The sequence below is a fragment of the Podarcis muralis genome, chromosome 17 (assembly GCF_964188315.1).
Source record: "Podarcis muralis chromosome 17, rPodMur119.hap1.1, whole genome shotgun sequence".
Taxonomy (NCBI): Eukaryota; Metazoa; Chordata; class Lepidosauria; order Squamata; family Lacertidae; genus Podarcis; species Podarcis muralis.
In genome coordinates, this window is record NC_135671.1 from 41027735 (window position 1) to 41044179 (window position 16445).

The window sequence follows — 16445 nt, forward strand, 5'->3', positions numbered from 1 at the left end:
CCATAGAGCCAGCCCGGGTGTCCTGGTCTTGTGTGTTCCCCTGCTCAGCCTGGAGCAGAGCCCCAGAAGGGAGAGGAAACCTCGCCAAGGTATTATTCACCAGCCTAGCTAGAGGTCCGCTTTCCAGAAAAGGCGGCGGCGGCGGCGGCGGGGGAGATTGAAGTCAGTCTAACAGCATCCCAACATCTTCCCCCTACCTCTCCTCCATACATCATGACATCATTTCTGTCCCCTGCCCACCCCACGGAGTGGTGATCTCCATCTGGGCGGTCCCTCGCCTCTCCATTGGCTAGGAAGCTATGTCCGTCATTCCCTGAAGTGGGCGGCCCCCACGCTGCTCTCCTTACAACGCCCCCCCCCCCCCGCTTTGAAATCTGGGACTTCAGAGCGTGACAGCTGGAAGCAGGAGTTGGGTACCTACTGACCCCAGCAAAAGAAGCCGGACCCCGGCTGTGCCCTAGGCAAGGCAGCGGGTGAGTGAGCCTGGGTCCCCCAGTCCACGGTCGAAGGATGCGGTTGCTGCGGGAGACGGGATGCAGGAGGTGGAAGGGGCGGAGTGGGGAAGCAGCTAGGCGGAAAGTTTCCCGGCTTCATCTCGTCCTCTGTACTGACCTAATTCCTCAGCTCCCCTTCCTCAATCCCAGCACCATTCTCCCAGCCCATCTGGCCATCCCCGCTTCTTCTTTTTAACCCATCCACTTGGGTCCATCAAACGATCTGCACTATTCCCCCATCCTGGTTCCTGCTCCAGGGACAAAAACCTCAGGGATTCCCTGGTGCCCAGCCCACCTTCCCTAGCATCCCACTCCCCACCTAGGATGGAGGATATAAGCAAGCCAGGAGTTCTGCAGACCACCTTTCCCAGCTCTCTAAAGTCAAATCCAGTCCAAGCAATCATTGATTCTGGCACAAAAGGGAAAATGCTATGCTTGTGGTATTTGGAGTGATTTTTAAAGCTGCCCTTCTTTTGTCACCATGGTACATGCTACATCTAGGACTGGGCAAAAAAAAGAGAGAAACAACTCCTTGGGTCATCCCTGGAGTGTTCCCCTCCTAAATTGCACAGGCAGGTGAGGTGGGGCTGGAAGCCAGGGCTTAAGGTGATCCACCATAGCCAGGAAGGTTGATGAAGGAACCCTGGGACTCGACTAACTGGGGGCACAGACTTCCACCCCCGTGCACATTCAATGCAGCCAAGCAGGCCGTGCCATTTTTAAGGGTTAGTTTGACTCCCCGTGCCTGCCTGCCTCCAACCAGCCAGTAGCCATCAACACATTGCTTCCTAGTTTCGTTCCAAGTGCTTTGGAATTAACTGAACAGCCCCAATATGTACTGAAGTGCATGGTGTGCCAACTGGCAGCAGGTTTAGCTCTACTGTGTTACTTCACTGTGCTGTCACTTATGTTTTGATTCAAGGAATGGCGAGGTTGAAGTGCTCTTGCTCTGTTCCCAACCTTAAAAGCCTCTAAAATGGCAGCAAAGAAGGAAAGCTCTTTGAGGGTGACCACAGGAAAGGGGAGCACAGCTCAGGAAGAAAGCACCTGTCCAGGTGCATCTCCAGGTGGGGCTGGGAGAGACTTCTTGCCTGAAACTGTAGGAGATGCTGCCAGTCAGTGTAGAGGAGCCAACCGTCTGACTCCACTGCTCACTGCAACTCTTGAGAGCCTGGGCAGAGACTCTGAAGCAGTGCAAGCACTCCAAGTGGAGGACAAAGTTTCGCTGGGAGAAGCCCCCCTCCTCCATGGGACTCTTTTGTCCTGCCCCAGCTTCCCAAGGAGAACGTGCGTTGGATGAGAGCAGGTCCCACGTCCAGCCCCCTAAGATATCTTCTAGACAGAAGCAGAAGTCTTGGAGACACTGGGCAGATGGGAACCACCCCTTCATCTGCACCTTCTCTGCTTTTCAGTGTCGTCCTGTAATCACCCTGCACAGGTTGCGACAGAATAGAAAAACGAATTCCACATGGGGAAGGCACAGCTCAGAGTATGAAGGGCAAAGGCTGTCCTTTGCTAAAGGCCAGTCCTTCCCCAGAGATGACCTTCTGGGATGGGGGGGGGAGCAATCTCATCAGAAAAAAGGAGAGAAACTAGCCATGCTTTCCCTTGAGCAGGCAAGAACTGCAGCCTCACCGGGTAAACAAAACAGAGGCCAAAGAGAAAGAGAAGTTAGAGGAGCTCTTTGTTGCGCCCAGCTGTGGTCTCCCTTTGACCCCTGTTTAGGATTCAGTGGATATGGTCATTCAATAATTGTCCACTGATTCATTCATATCCCCCCCCCCCAGTCCCCATTTCCTCTTCTTAATGCAACTGAGCTCATTTATGAATTATTATTTTTTGCCTGGATGCCCTCGTCTAGGTTAATTTTGGAGATTTTGGTCATGTCCCATAAGAAAAGAAGGTCAGCACATAACAGATAAATTAGAAAGATTCCCAGCCGAGAAGGGAGCTTCAAATCAAAGAGCAAAGAAGAAAAGTTGAGGGAACTGGGCAGTTTTTACATTGGGATGAGGAATGCTTCTGTGAAGAAATTGCTAGCTCTGTGAGATGTGCACTGTAATGGGGCCCAGGACTCCCTGAGGCCACCTAGGGGTCAGTGAGAGGGAGCAGGCTTGGAGACCAAATCAAATGCAAGAACAAAACAACAACTTTCCTGCTACCAAAAATTGGTCCCAGTTGCTGGAGGAGCATTGGATACACATTCATCCAGAAAGGTTTAGGATAAAATTATCTCTACTTGATGCAGTGGCAAATCTCTCAAGGTGGCCTCAAAGGCCACAGTTCTCCCTGCACAAAGTAGCAATTGAGTCCCTTGATCAGCTGCTGACACTGCTTGCTGGCTGTACTGCGTTATTTCCATCTGTTCATAATAATACTTGTTATTTGCCTTTCCTATCCATGGATCAGGGATGCGGGTGGCGCTGTGGGTAAAACCTCAGTGCCTAGGACTTGCTGATCGCAAGGTCGGCGGTTCGAATCCCCGCGGCGGGGTGAGCTCCTGTCGTTCGGTCCCAGCTCCTGCCCACCTAGCAGTTCGAAAGCACCCCTAAGTGCAAGTAGATAAATAGGTACTGCTTTCTAGCGGGAAGGTAAACGGCGTTTCTGTGTGCAGAGCTGGTGCTGGCTCGCCAGATGATGCTTAGTCACGCTGGCCATGTGACCCGGAAGTGTCTTCGGACAGCGCTGGCTCCCGGCCTCTTGAGTGAGATGAGCGCGCAACCCTAGAGTCGGACACGACTGGCCCGTATGGGCAGGGGTACCTTTACCTTTACCTTTTATCCATGGATCAAGAGAAGCAAACAGGTTTTTTAAACAAGCAACAAGCAACAACAACAACAACAAAAGATCACAGTAAAAACTACACCAAAAATAAGATACTTTTTTTAAAAAGCCAACTGGCACTAATAAACCAACCAGCCCTGGGGGGAAAAGCCTTCAATATATGACAAAATGTAGTTACTTGTGTTCTGCATATACAAAGCAAAGCTCAGGTAAATGGTGTCTGAGATGCTTATCGAAAGTGCCCTGGCCATGGGAGGATGAAAGAGCCTTTGGGACTTCCGGGTTAGTGCCATCGGCGAATGGCGGAGTTCCTCCGATCGGAGGAACTGGCTCCGTGGAAACTGGGTCTTCCCGCCGCGGCGAAGGTGGGGACCCACTAGAAATCCCAGGTGGAGGAAGCCTGGGAACGTGGGGTTCGGCAGGGCACCAGGAGCGCCTCCCCTACTCGCAGGGAACCCCATTTTGGGGCTCCGGAACGAAGTGGGGTGAGCGGCACGGTGCTGCGAACTGACTGCTACTTTCACGGAGTGAAGCCACACAGCCATTGCCGGAGAGCGCTGACTTTTTCCTGTGGACAATTGGACTTTAAACAAGTACCCGTGAGTAGAAACAGAAAATTGGATCAAGAAACATCTTAATTTGGCACCGAAGCGGGAAGGTTCAAAACAGGAAGTCCGCCTTCCGCTTTTGTAAATAGACTGAAGCAAAAACCTTGTAAGCTAAAGTCTGGAAAGTCGTTTATAAATTTCCTTCATTTCCTTCATTTATAACCACTAAAACCCCCTTGGAAGCAGGAGAAAAGGGGGGGGGGGGACTTTGACTGTTCAAGCCTGCAGGAGAGAGAGTAAAGAAAGATAAGTTTCCACCGTCTCAAACCTGGGAACGGGTTGTCAGAGACAGAAATTGTTGGAGATGTTCATTAACTGTGAATGGAACATTTTGACAGATAGCTAAAAAAGAGAAACAAACTGATTCCAACGTTGCCTTTTGCATTCTAAAGAAAGAAAATATTCGAAAAATGAAAGTAACTTTCCTTTGTTGGACTTGCTTTAAAAAGATGGATACAAATAGAAATTGTCTCCTCTAGAGGGAGCTTGTTAAATTGTTGCTGCAGTCTACTTGGGGACTTTACAGCTGTGAGATTAAGATCGTGGGACCAGTCTTTTGACCTTGAATAAAAATGTGTTGGGAGGAAGTTTTGGTGCTTGCTTTTTGCAAGACAAGTGCTTTATTGGAGCAGATGCATGAGAAGATGGATTTGATGACTGAGAAGATGGATTTGATGACTGTTGTAGTCAGTAACTTCGGACAAACTGGGAATACTGATACGGAAACCATCTAGGGCCCAACTCAGGAACCTGTTTTGACTGGGCAAGTGCAAGTGCAGAAGATAATGGAGGAGGTTGCGGTTGCACCTCAAGTAATACAAATGGAGAGATCCGAGGCCCTGCAGGAGCATAAGCCGCTGTTTTTGAAGATTGAATTTGGAGTGGGCCAGGGGGAGTTTGGAGCTGAGGGGGCTCTTAACCCCAGAGGGACTTTGAAACATGGAGGAGTGGGGTAGTACAACGGGAGAAAGCGGTTCATAGAACTGTAGAGTGGGAAGGGACCCCGAGGGTCATCTAGTCCAACCCCCTGCAATGCAGGCATCCTGCCCACAGCCATCCCTGGGTGAGCTCAAATCACCCTCCTTCTGGTTACCAGCCAGACTACAATAATGCAAGCCCCACTTGTTCATGGGTGAAGCCAGGGGGCAGCTGCTCCCCCCACCCCAAATCAAGTAAATAAATAAAAATACTTCACTGACTGTGTGGCAGATAATTCAGTTCACCCCCCCATAAAGTCTCTCCCCCCCCCCCCGAAAATAAAGCCTGGTTACATCCATGCACTTGCTTTTGTCCCTGACTCTGCCCAGACTGGTACTTAACCAGGGGTGGCTGCTTTCCATGGGTACTTTTAGGGTAGAAGTCAGGAGGCCAACAGTAGGGGGAGCCAGAGACAATGGCAATTAATTCTTGTTCCTCTCCCATCCTCTGCCCCCTGATGCCTACAATGGCAGCCATGAGCCTAAGGAGGTGGAAGCTGATTGCCAGGGCCTCCGTTGGGCTGGTTGCAGACAAGAAGGCAACAGGTTGGCTCAGAAGAATCAAGGCTGAGGCTGGTGGGGCAGTGCCCCATTTGTCCTCATGGACAGCACTTAACTTCCTGTTCTCTAGTAGTGCAGAAGAACTAAAAGACCAGATGGAACTTCCTTGGTTCCTCCACTTGGTTGGGTGAGGTGGGTTGAGGGACAGACATAGCCAGCCCAGGGTTTCTTGCCACCTTAGGGGCAGCGCCAGATTCAGTGCAGTGGGGGCGGTTCTCTCGCACAGGGCGCTGAGCCACAAAATTGAGAAGATGCATTTGGGGGTGCCAGGTGTTGGCCTCACACATAGTCTGACCCTGCTTAGGGCTGATGCTGCTGGCTACCTGTTGACCGTTGGCTATGGCATTCAGGCTCCATATGTGTGCTGCTTGACTTAATGGGCTAAACTTGCAGGGCTTTATACAGCTCCCTGGGGTGGGGCTCTTAAAGTAGTCCTGAAGGATAGTTCCTCCCCCACTCTCTGCACCCCCTAAATCCTAAGAACCCAAAAAACTCAATGGTCAATACAGTTAAGTAACATAAAAACACTCACTGTTAGCATCCAAAAGCCTTCTGAAATACCGTATTTTTCGCCCTATAGGGCGCCCTGGCCCATAGGGCGCACTTATTTTTTTGGGGGGGGTGAATAAAGAAAAAAAATTGTACTTCCCCCCGAACCCCAAAGAGCAAAGAAGCCATGACAGCGAGCGGGAAAGATCCCGCTAACTGTCTTGGCTTCATTTTTAGCCTCGGTGCTGGGGCTCCGGGAGCGAAGGCGAGGTTGCGCTCAGCTTTGCCGTCGCTCCCGAAGCTTGCCAGGTTGGGGGCGGGGGAAGCCAGAGCTTCCCCTGACCCCAGTCCCCAGAACGGGTCCGGGAGCGATGGCGAGGTTGTGCTGTAGCCCGCTGCACACCCCGGGCTTAGGGCAGCTATCCGCAAGCCTGCAAGCTTGCGGATAGCTGCCCTAAGCCCAGGGTGCGCAGTGCCACGCTCCCCGGACTTCGGGCCGCAGGCTTGCAGATAGCTGCCCTAACTCCAGGGTGCACAGTGCCGCGCTCCCCGGGCTTCGGGCTGCAGGCAGCTTCAGGCTGCAGGCAGCCTGCAGGCTTGCGGATAGCTTCCTGAAGCCTGGAGAGCAAGAGGGGTCGGTGTGCACCGACCCCTCTCGCTCCCCAGGCTTCAGCGAAAGCCTGCATTCTCCCCATAGGACGCACACACATTTCCCCTTCATTTTTGGAAGGGAAAAAGTGCGTCCTATAGGACAAAAAATACGGTAAATAAAAAGTCTTCACCAGTTTCCATTAAACCTACCAAATTCACATATGTGTCTCTGCCCACATACCCATAGGTTTCTGCAAAATGTTGCTTGCTCCTTTTTCTTAGGTTTTCCCAATTCAGATTTACTGAATCCTGGACTTTTGTTTTTGCCTGTGGAGGAAACAAAAATAAACTGAAAATGGGCAGGGTGTGGGTGTGTGGAAGCTTCGTTAAATGAATGGCTTCCATGATATGGGTTATTTTTCTACTCCAGATCTAGAATTCTTCCTCTGCAGCAATGACCTTACTGTTTAGGCTTATAAATTTCTCCTGGCAGCTGTTCTCCCGCTGGATTAGCATCAGGGTAACAACTATCAAAATAACAGAACCCTCATTTGGGCAATGAAACCTCAGGACTGTGATATGTTTAAACAGGAACACACAGACAATATTCGCTTATCAGTTAGGCTGTCCTTCTCTCAAAAGGGGACAAAACACACATGCCATTGTCATTATCATCACTTTTCATGTACATATGCTCATTTATTTAAAGAAATTTACTAATTGTGCTACTAACTAGGTAGCACCTTCTCATTAAAGCATGAGTTGCATTTTTTATATTATACAAGAAACCTCATACCCAGTGTTGCTTGAGAATTCTAAGAAAGAAACAAACAAAATCAATACAGAGTTAAAATCATTGCAATTTTGAAAGGTTCAGCCCATTATCTTGTTTAATGGCATCCAATTATATACAAATTTGGACAAAAACATGCTCTTTTATCTGAGGAACCATCATGCAAGATTTGGTTACAATATCTTAAATATCCAAATACATGGTGAACAGACAAACAACTTTAAAAAATATTTTGTAGACATGTTACAAACCCTGCCTCTGTCCTCAAGGGCTTAAGGAAGATCACCCAAAAACATTCAAAATGTCTAGCAAATGCCCATCAAATAAGCTCATGCTGTTAGATCACCTATCCTACACAAGTGAAACATCCACACAAAAAGGAAACATATTTAGTGCACAAAGACACATTTTGAACTACACAATATTGAGATAAAATATGCAAACTCTTGATTCCAAACCCAGCCAGCTGTACAATTTTAAAAAACTAAAGTATCACATATGAAAATGAATGAAATAAAGAGATCTGCAACTCTGAAACTTCTACATTACACCTTAGAACAAGCCCTTTACTTGTGCAAGGTCTGGGGGGCAGGGCCATAGCTAGAGGGTGGTGAGGTAGGCCCCTACCAGGGGTGCAGGCGATGGGGGGGGCACAAAATTGGCTAAAATATGTCCATAAATATAAATATTGATTATTGCCTCGTAAGAAATGGTTTTAAATAGAGGGTGAATTGAATGGGTGGAAGGGGGGGTTGGAGGAGTGGAGGAAAGAAGAGCTAATTTGTCCATGGCTAGGGGGAGCAACCTGGACGGTTCTGCCAGGGGCGCAAGATCACCAGCTACGGCTCTGGTGGGGGAACAGTGGCAAGGGAAACTAACTACAGGTTTGGTTTGCTCATAAAACTAAGCCATGGTTTGTTTAGCCAAAGTGTGGCTTCTTTGAATGTCTGAAACCAGTTCAGCAAACTAACCGTGGCACGTTTCCAGCACAAATTATGATGTGAAACTATGGTTTGTTGTTGACTTACAAACTATGGCTTCTTTGTTGTTGTTTTTTAAAAGATATTTATTAAGATTTTCAAAATATTACAAAAAGAAAAAAGAAAAAATACAAAATAAAAATAGTTAAAAACAATTCAATCTTTCCATTACTTATCTTTCATTTGCTTGTTTCCCGGACCTCCTCACACCTCCCTTTTTTGTATTCTAATTCAATTTGTTAGTTCAGCAAATCCTTTGCCTCTTTGTTTATCCTAGTCTTTAATCATAAAGTATTATAACATTAAATTTTTACCTGTTAATAATCCATTTTTTCATATTCCTTCATAGCATTACAGCTAAAAACCACTTAACTTCTATCCAACATCATTCTAACATTCATTAATTTTGCAGTATTTCTGTTGAATCATAGAATCATAGAGTTGGAATAGACCACAAGGGCCATCGAGTCCAACCCCCTGCCAAGCAGGAAACACCATCAGAGCACTCCTGACATATGGTTGTCAAGCCTCTGCTTAAAGACCTCCAAAGAAGGAGACTCCACCACACTCCTTGGCAGCAAATTCCACTGTCAAACAGCTGATACTATCAGGAAGTTCTTCCTAATGTTTAGGTGGAATCTTCTTTCTTGTAGTTTGGATCCATTGCTCCGTGTCCGCTTCTCTGGAGCAGCAGAAAACAACCTTTCTCCCTCCTCTATATGACATCCTTTTATATATTTGAACATGGCTATCATATCACCCCTTAACCTCCTCTTCTCCAGGCTAAACATGCCCAGCTCCCTTAGCCGTTCCTCATAAGGCATCGTTTCCAGGCCTTTGACCATTTTGGTTGCCCTCCTCTGGACACGTTCCAGTTTGTCAGTGTCCTTCTTGAACTGTGGTGCCCAGAACTGGACACAGTACTCCAGGTGAGGTCTGACCAGAGCAGAATACAGTGGCACTATTACTTCCCTTGATCTAGATGCTATACTCCTATTGATGCAGCCCAGAATTGCATTGGCTTTTTTAGCTGCCGCGTCACACTGTTGGCTCATGTCAAGTTTGTGGTCAACCAAGACTCCTAGATCCTTTTCACATGTACTGCTCTCAAGCCAGGTGTCCCCCATCTTGTATTTGTGCCTCTCATTTTTTTTGCCCAAGTGCAATACTTTACATTTCTCCCTGTTAAAGTTCATCTTGTTTGTTTTGGCCCAGTTCTCTAATCTGTCAAGGTCGTTTTGAAGTGTGATCCTGTCGTCTGGGGTGTTAGCCACCCCTCCCAGTTTGGTGTCATCTGCAAATTTGATCAGGATGCCCTTGAGTCCATCATCCAAGTCGTTGATAAAGATGTTGAATACACATCCCTGACATATAACGTCACTCCTCCTCCTTTCTTGTCTGGTCTGTTTCTCTGAAATAGATTGTATCCCTCCATTATTACATTCCAATCGTGGGACTTATCCCACCAGGTTTCAGTGATGCCTCAATCGTGGGACTTATCCCACCAGGTTTCTGTAAGTAATCTTTAAACTTTTTCCAGTCTTCTTCCACCAACTCTTCTCCCTGGTCTCGGATTCTGCCAGTCATTTCCGCCAGTTCCATATAGTCCATCACCTTCATCTGCCATTCTTCCAGGGTGGGTAGATCTTGTGTCTTCCAATACTTTGCAATAAGTATTCTTGCTGCCGTTGTGGCGTACAAAAATAAAGTTCTGTCCTTCTTTGGCACCAATTGGCCGACCATGCCCAGGAGAAAGGCCTCTGGTTTCTTCAGGAAGGTATATTTAAATACCTTTTTCATTTCATTATATATCATCTCCCAGAAGCCTTAATCCTTGGGCACATCCACCAAAGGTGAAAGAATGTACCTTCCGTTTCTTTACACTTCCAACATTTATTATCGGGCAAATGATAGATTTTTGCAAGCTTGACTGGGGTCATGTACCACCTGTATATCCAAACTATGGCTTCTTTGAACTATGGGTTGGCATTATGCCTGAACCCAACAGCCTTGCTTGACTACAGTTTGTTTGATCACTCCATCCCAGATGCTCACCAAACTATAGAGGCATGAGGGAAAAACAAACTGAGCTTTGCAGAAACACACCATGGCTGGTTTGCTCTTCTGTGAGGTGACTCATGGTTTGTTGAACAAATTCGGCTTAAAACAAACCATAGCTTTGTTTTGTCAGTCTTGCTATATCATGCTGTATCATGGCAACATAAAAGTTAAACCACAGAAGACATCTGAAGGCAGCCCTGTTTTGTGTCATGTTTAATGTTTTATTATGTTTTTATATATGTTGGAAGCCCCCCAAGTGGCTGGGGCAGCCCAGTTAGATGGGTGGACTATAGAGGCGACTTCCGCTTTTACCACAGCTGCAACAGTGTGAGCTCTGACTGCAGTAAGCAGGTCGGGGCATACACCGGTACTGTGAGGGGCAACGTTTGGCTACACGACCCCTGAAAAGGCTTGGAAGGAAGCTCAAGTCAAAGGAACTTCGGCAGTGTCTTTTTGGAGTCCCGGCACCCCTCGCTGAAGGAAAAACGGCTGAGGTGGGGGGGAATCCATGGAACAGAGAAGAACATCAAACAGACTGGTGAAAAGCCTCACATCACTGAAGCAGTGACAAGATGGTAAAATCTCTATTTCTATAGCAAAATAAACGTAAAGTGGTAGCAGTAGTAATAAAACCTAAAAGGAAATAAGACAAAGGGGGAAAAAGGGAACCCAGGAGGGGGAATCCCTCACGGAGTGAGTAAACCCAAAACAAGATAAAGAGTACAAATAGCGGAGGAGAAGTAATGCTACCACAAAAGTAAAGGGAAGACAGAAGAACAAGATATATATATATGGAAAGAATGTAAAGAAATCACTCAGATTGCAATTAAACTATTTGAAAAGCACACTATCTGAAAACGGACTTACTACAAAGGGCAAAGCGGTGCAGGCTGCCTGTTGTTGGAGCTGGGTGGAGTAAAGCAGCTGCTTTGAAACTGAATGTCCTTGAAGGAAAGATAAGGACAAAGGAATAAGGAACGCTGTGGGGGAAAGGAGGGGAATTTCACAGATAAGATAAGATGGCGTCACGGGTCTGAAGACGCTGAGTAATCATCAAGAAGGAGGAAGAAGGAGGAAGTGACGAAGACAAAATAGTGAAAGAGAGGATTAAAGGAGGGCAGAAGCTGGCAAGCTGAGTCAATAAGAACACAGTGACACCCAGTGGACAAAGTAGGAAAAGCAGTAACAAAGGAAAATTGGAACAATAGAAGGACATCTGGTGGTTGGAAAAGAGAACGCAAAATGTCTCATGCAATTAAAAAACAGACTGGAACTGGAAGTCAACAGCAACAATTAAGAAGAAACTCAGGCCTTGAAGAAATGGACTTGAGGGAGCTTATTATCAGTTTGAAATTGGACTTGGGAGGATTGAGAAAAGAGTTGGAAGAAAAAATCAACACAATTGATGGGAAATTGGAAAAATTAGAAAACACAATGAAAAAAATGAAAAAGAAAATGAAGAAATAAAGGAAAAATTAACAGAAGTTTTAGAAGGAATGAAGGAGACAGATAAGAAAGTGCAAGAAATTAAGAATAAGAATCAACAAATGGATGAGATGGTGAAGAAAATTAGCAAAGAACAAAGGGAACAAAGAAAAGAAATGGACAAATTGAAAAAGGAGATGGAGGAACAAAAAGCAATCCAGGAAGCTACTGGGGATGCGCTAGCAATGATACAGATGCAGATTAAAGAGAAGACTTTGAGATTCAGAAATGTTCCAGAAGAGGAGAAGGAGGATATTTGGAAGAAGATGATTGAAACTTTAGCAAAGTGGCTACATCTACAGGAAAAAGACATAATAGAACAGACAGAGAAAATCTTCAGAGTGAACTCAAGAAAAGCAAAAATGAACAAATGGCCGGCAGACTGCATCATTGTATTCACATCGAATTGGATGAAAGATAAGATCCTCCAAGTAAAGAGTAAGAACAAATTAACCATAGATGGAAAGGAAATAATAATTCTACGAGAAGTCCCACCTAGGCTGATAAAAAAGAGACAGCAATTCCAATTTCTAACAAAAGCACTAAAGGCCAAATCAATATCTTTCAGATGGGAATACCCAGTGGGGATTTCCTTCAACTTCAAAGGAAAAAGAAGACGATTTGAGACATTTGAGGAAGCAGATATATTTTGGAGAAAGTATCGAGGAGAACTAGGAGGCGGGAAAAGTGAAGTAAGAAATGAGGAAGGAAGAAAGGGAGAGCTATCGGATGAGGTGGAAGAAGAAGAAAAAGCTCAGCAAAGGGTGAAAGGATAAAGAACTACGCCAGTGGTAAATAATCAGATCAATAACTATTACAAAACCCTTCTCCTTTACCACTGCAGATAACTTAAACTCTTTCCATTAACTTTACAATTTTTTAACTAATAAAGGATGAAATTTAAATTGTTATCATGGAACGTAAATGGTTTAAATAATAGGAGAAAGAGGCAGAAAATAGAACGTATCTTACTTCTAGTTTACAAGAAACCCACTTGCTTGTTTACAAGAAACCCACATCAATACTAAGCATAAAAGACTATTGGTAAAACCAAAGTTAGGGGAAGAATTCATCGCATCTGATGTAAGAAAAAAGAGGGGGGTTGTAATGTACGTTAAAAGCAAATATGAACCAGAATTGTTATATGAAGACAAAGAGGGGAGGATTGTAATAGTCAAAATATCAATAGAGGGGGAACCAATTGTAGTAGCGGGAATCTATTGATCAAATAAAAGAAAATCAGAATTCTATGTTAAAGTAAGATCATTATTAATGGAATATATAGATATGAGAATTATTGTGTTAGGGGATTTAAATGGAGTAATGGAACCAGAATTGGATAGATCGCAGAAGAAGAGGGGGGGAAATGAAGGGAAGTTGCCAAAAAGCTTTATGGAAATGGTAAGGATTTTTGATTTAGTGGATATATGGAGATATAAACATCCTGTCGAAAAGGAGTTCACATATTTCTCAGAACCAAAAAATTCGTATAGTCGAATCGATAGTATATGGATTACTAAGGATATGACAATTGAAGCAGAGAATGCCGAAATATTGCCAAAAACACTTACAGATCACAATCCAGTATCATTAACTCTTAAAGGAAAAGAGGAGAAAGGGGGAAAAAAGGTGGAGAATGAATGTTTTCTTATTAAAAAATGAAAAAGTAATACAAGGAGCTAGAAAGTTGATGAAGGAATATTTTGAAAACAATTGGAGGAAAGGGACAGATGTTAAAACAGTGTGGGATGCTGGGAAGGCGGTTGTTAGGGGATATTTCATTCAACAAAACTCAATAGCATATAAGAATAAAGAAAAAAGAAAAGGGGGCTTTTAGAAGAAATTAAAAGGAAGGAAAAATTGGCTTATGCAAGCAAAAATAAAGAGAGATTAGATCAAGAAATTAAATTACTGAGAGTAGAATATAATAAAATTATAGAATACGAGGTAGAACAACAAATCAAATTTTGGAAATATAAAAATTTTGAATGGGCAAATAAGCCGGGCAAGATCCTTGCCTGGCAACTAAAGAAACAAAGAAATGAAAAATTAATAAATAAAATAAAAGTAGAAGAGAGGACAATAAGGGATATGACAGAAATTAAAAAAGAATTTGAAAAATATTACAAAAAATTATATCAAAAAGATGAAGCGCCAATAGAAGAAATAGAGGAATATATAAAGAAAAATAAATTAATAGAGATAACAGAAGAAGACCATAAATTATTAAATGAACCCATATCAACTGTAGAAATTAAGGAATCAATTCAAAAATTTAAAATAGGGAAATCCCCAGGTCCAGATGGCATACCAGCAGAATACTACAAAGAAATGTTAAATGAATTAATCGACCCACTAAAAGAAGTAATAGAGGAAGCTGTAGAGAAGGGGAATATTCCAGACTCTTGGACTCAAGGGTATATAACGCTCCTGCCAAAACAACATAACATAACATAACATAACATAAAATAAAATTTTATTACGGCCATAGGCCCATACAAGTAAAAACAACACATAAATAACAGCTTGTGCACGTGGGAAAAAACAGCCGCTAAAACATCACTATAACAATAAAGTGCTATAAGATGGAATGGCATACTACGCCATTAATTAGCTTGAAGTGCTCCTTGGCGTCGCTTTTGGGTAAGGACAGCGACCAGGAACCTAGCCACTTTCAGGGTCGTGTGGGTATCCTTATCCTGCAAGATTTGGGCAAGGTGGAATTTTGGTGGGGTACTCTCTAGTTTCTGTATGATTGATCCCAACAAATTTGCCCGTGGCACATTGAACAAGGGGCAAGTGAACATAATGTGCTGGAGCGACTCCGGCGTCTCCTTATCACATTCGCACATGGCGGAGGCTTGGCCCTTTGAGAATCTATGTCTCAGGACATTGGAGGGAAAAACGTTAAACCTCGCTTTGGTGAAGGCCAGTCTATGGGCAACAGACGAAAGGGAGAAGAGGTATGATGGAACGCAGTAAGTTAAAGTGATACCGATGTTCTGGGGCGAACAAACACCTCCCCCCAGCGTATAATTTCGTTGTAAGTCGATGTCATCCAGTCTTTGGCGGATCAGTCTTTGAGCAGTGATTTGGTCTAGTTTTAGGGAATCTGAGGGAGAGATTCCATAACTCAGGAGTTTGGCATGAATTCTACTAGTCCAAAGGCTAGAGAATTCATCTCGCCATAAGCATTGGACAAGGTAATGGTTTGGTAATCTATGCCACAATGATAACCAATAGTTGAAGGCAAGTTTCTAAGGATGCGATCTTCAGTTCTAGTCGCATGGCTGCGTTGCTTACGCACAGGGGGAGCATTAGGAGCCGACGTAGGAATTGGTTTTGCAGAGTCTCAAGGGGAGCAAGATCTGTCATCACGGCCCAGAGCGGGGCAGCATAAGCAAGCACGGCAACCACTTTTGCCTTGAACACCTTTAGGGCCGAGGGAACATGCAAAGCTCCATCCGAAAAGAAAAATCGGAGGAGCGCATATGACAGAGTTTTGGCCTTGTTAAGTAGGTGTTGAATTTGAGCTTTCCACCCCAAATTGTATTGAAAAATAACTCCAAGGTATTGAAATTTTAGGACTTGCTCTATTTTTGCTCCACCAAGCTTCCAATCGTATAATCTCCGGCTTCTGGAGAAAATCAGAATCTTGGATTTAGCATGGTTGATGGTTAATTGGTTGAGTTGACAATACGTGGCAAAGATCTTCAGAGCTCTGGTTAGTCCAACGCGTGTATAAGATAGAAGTACCGCGTCGTCCGCATATAAAAGGAGTGGGCAGCGGTAATCCGCTAGTCTAGGCGCGTGTGTACTTGGAGATGAGTTAACTAGGGGTGCTCGCATGTCGCTGATGAATAGGTTGAATAGGCAGGGAGCCAATATACATCCTTGGCGCACTCCCTTGTTTATTGGTATCGAATTTGTGAGGTCGCCCGCAGGAGTAAGTCTCACTCTGGCAAGGGTACCTTCATGGAGCTGACTTATAAGCCATAAGAGTCTTCTATCAATGCCCTGTTTCGCAAGTTTCTCCCAAAGAATATTTCTAGGAACGCTGTCAAAGGCTGCCTTTAGATCTAAGAAGGCAGCACAGAGGTAGCCCCGGGGAGGGGAGGAGTACTTCCGTGCCAGATGATAAAGAACTATCGCATGATCGGTTGTAGAACGTTTAATTCTGAACCCTGCTTGTTCGTGGCCAATCTGGTTAGTCTCATCTACCCATCGCAATAGTTTAGTCAGCAAAAAGCTGGCATAAATTTTCCCTATGATCGAAAGGAGGCTGATGTTACGGTAGTTTTCCGGCTCCATTGGAGAACCTTTCTTATGAATTGGTACTATAATGGCCTCCTTCCATATTTTGGGGATGAGACCGGAAGCGTTGATTGCATCGAAGGTTTTGGCCAAAATGCCAGCCCACCATTTTGGGTGTAGTTTGATGGCTTCAGCAGGGATCAGGTCGGGCCCTGGGGCTTTGCCTGGTTTCAGCTGAGCTATTAGCTTGGCTATTTCGTCAGGATCAGTGGGAGGCCAAATAGGTAGGTGGGTAAACAGATGCCTCAGATGGTCGGAGGGAGCATCTGCCTGTGAGAAACATTTCTTCAGGAACAATTCCCATGTCG

General features: G+C 44.9%; 1 protein-coding gene across 1 annotated transcript in view; it reads left to right on the forward strand.

Moving 5' to 3' along the window:
• The first annotated feature begins 372 nt into the window (after positions 1 to 372).
• LOC114587882 (leucine-rich repeat neuronal protein 1-like) overlaps positions 373 to 16445 on the forward strand; it is a 48615-nt gene continuing 32542 nt past the window's right edge. The window contains exon 1 of the mRNA XM_028712735.2: positions 373 to 473. The gene's annotated coding sequence lies outside the window, so the exon portion shown is untranslated. The remainder of the gene's footprint in view (positions 474 to 16445) is intronic.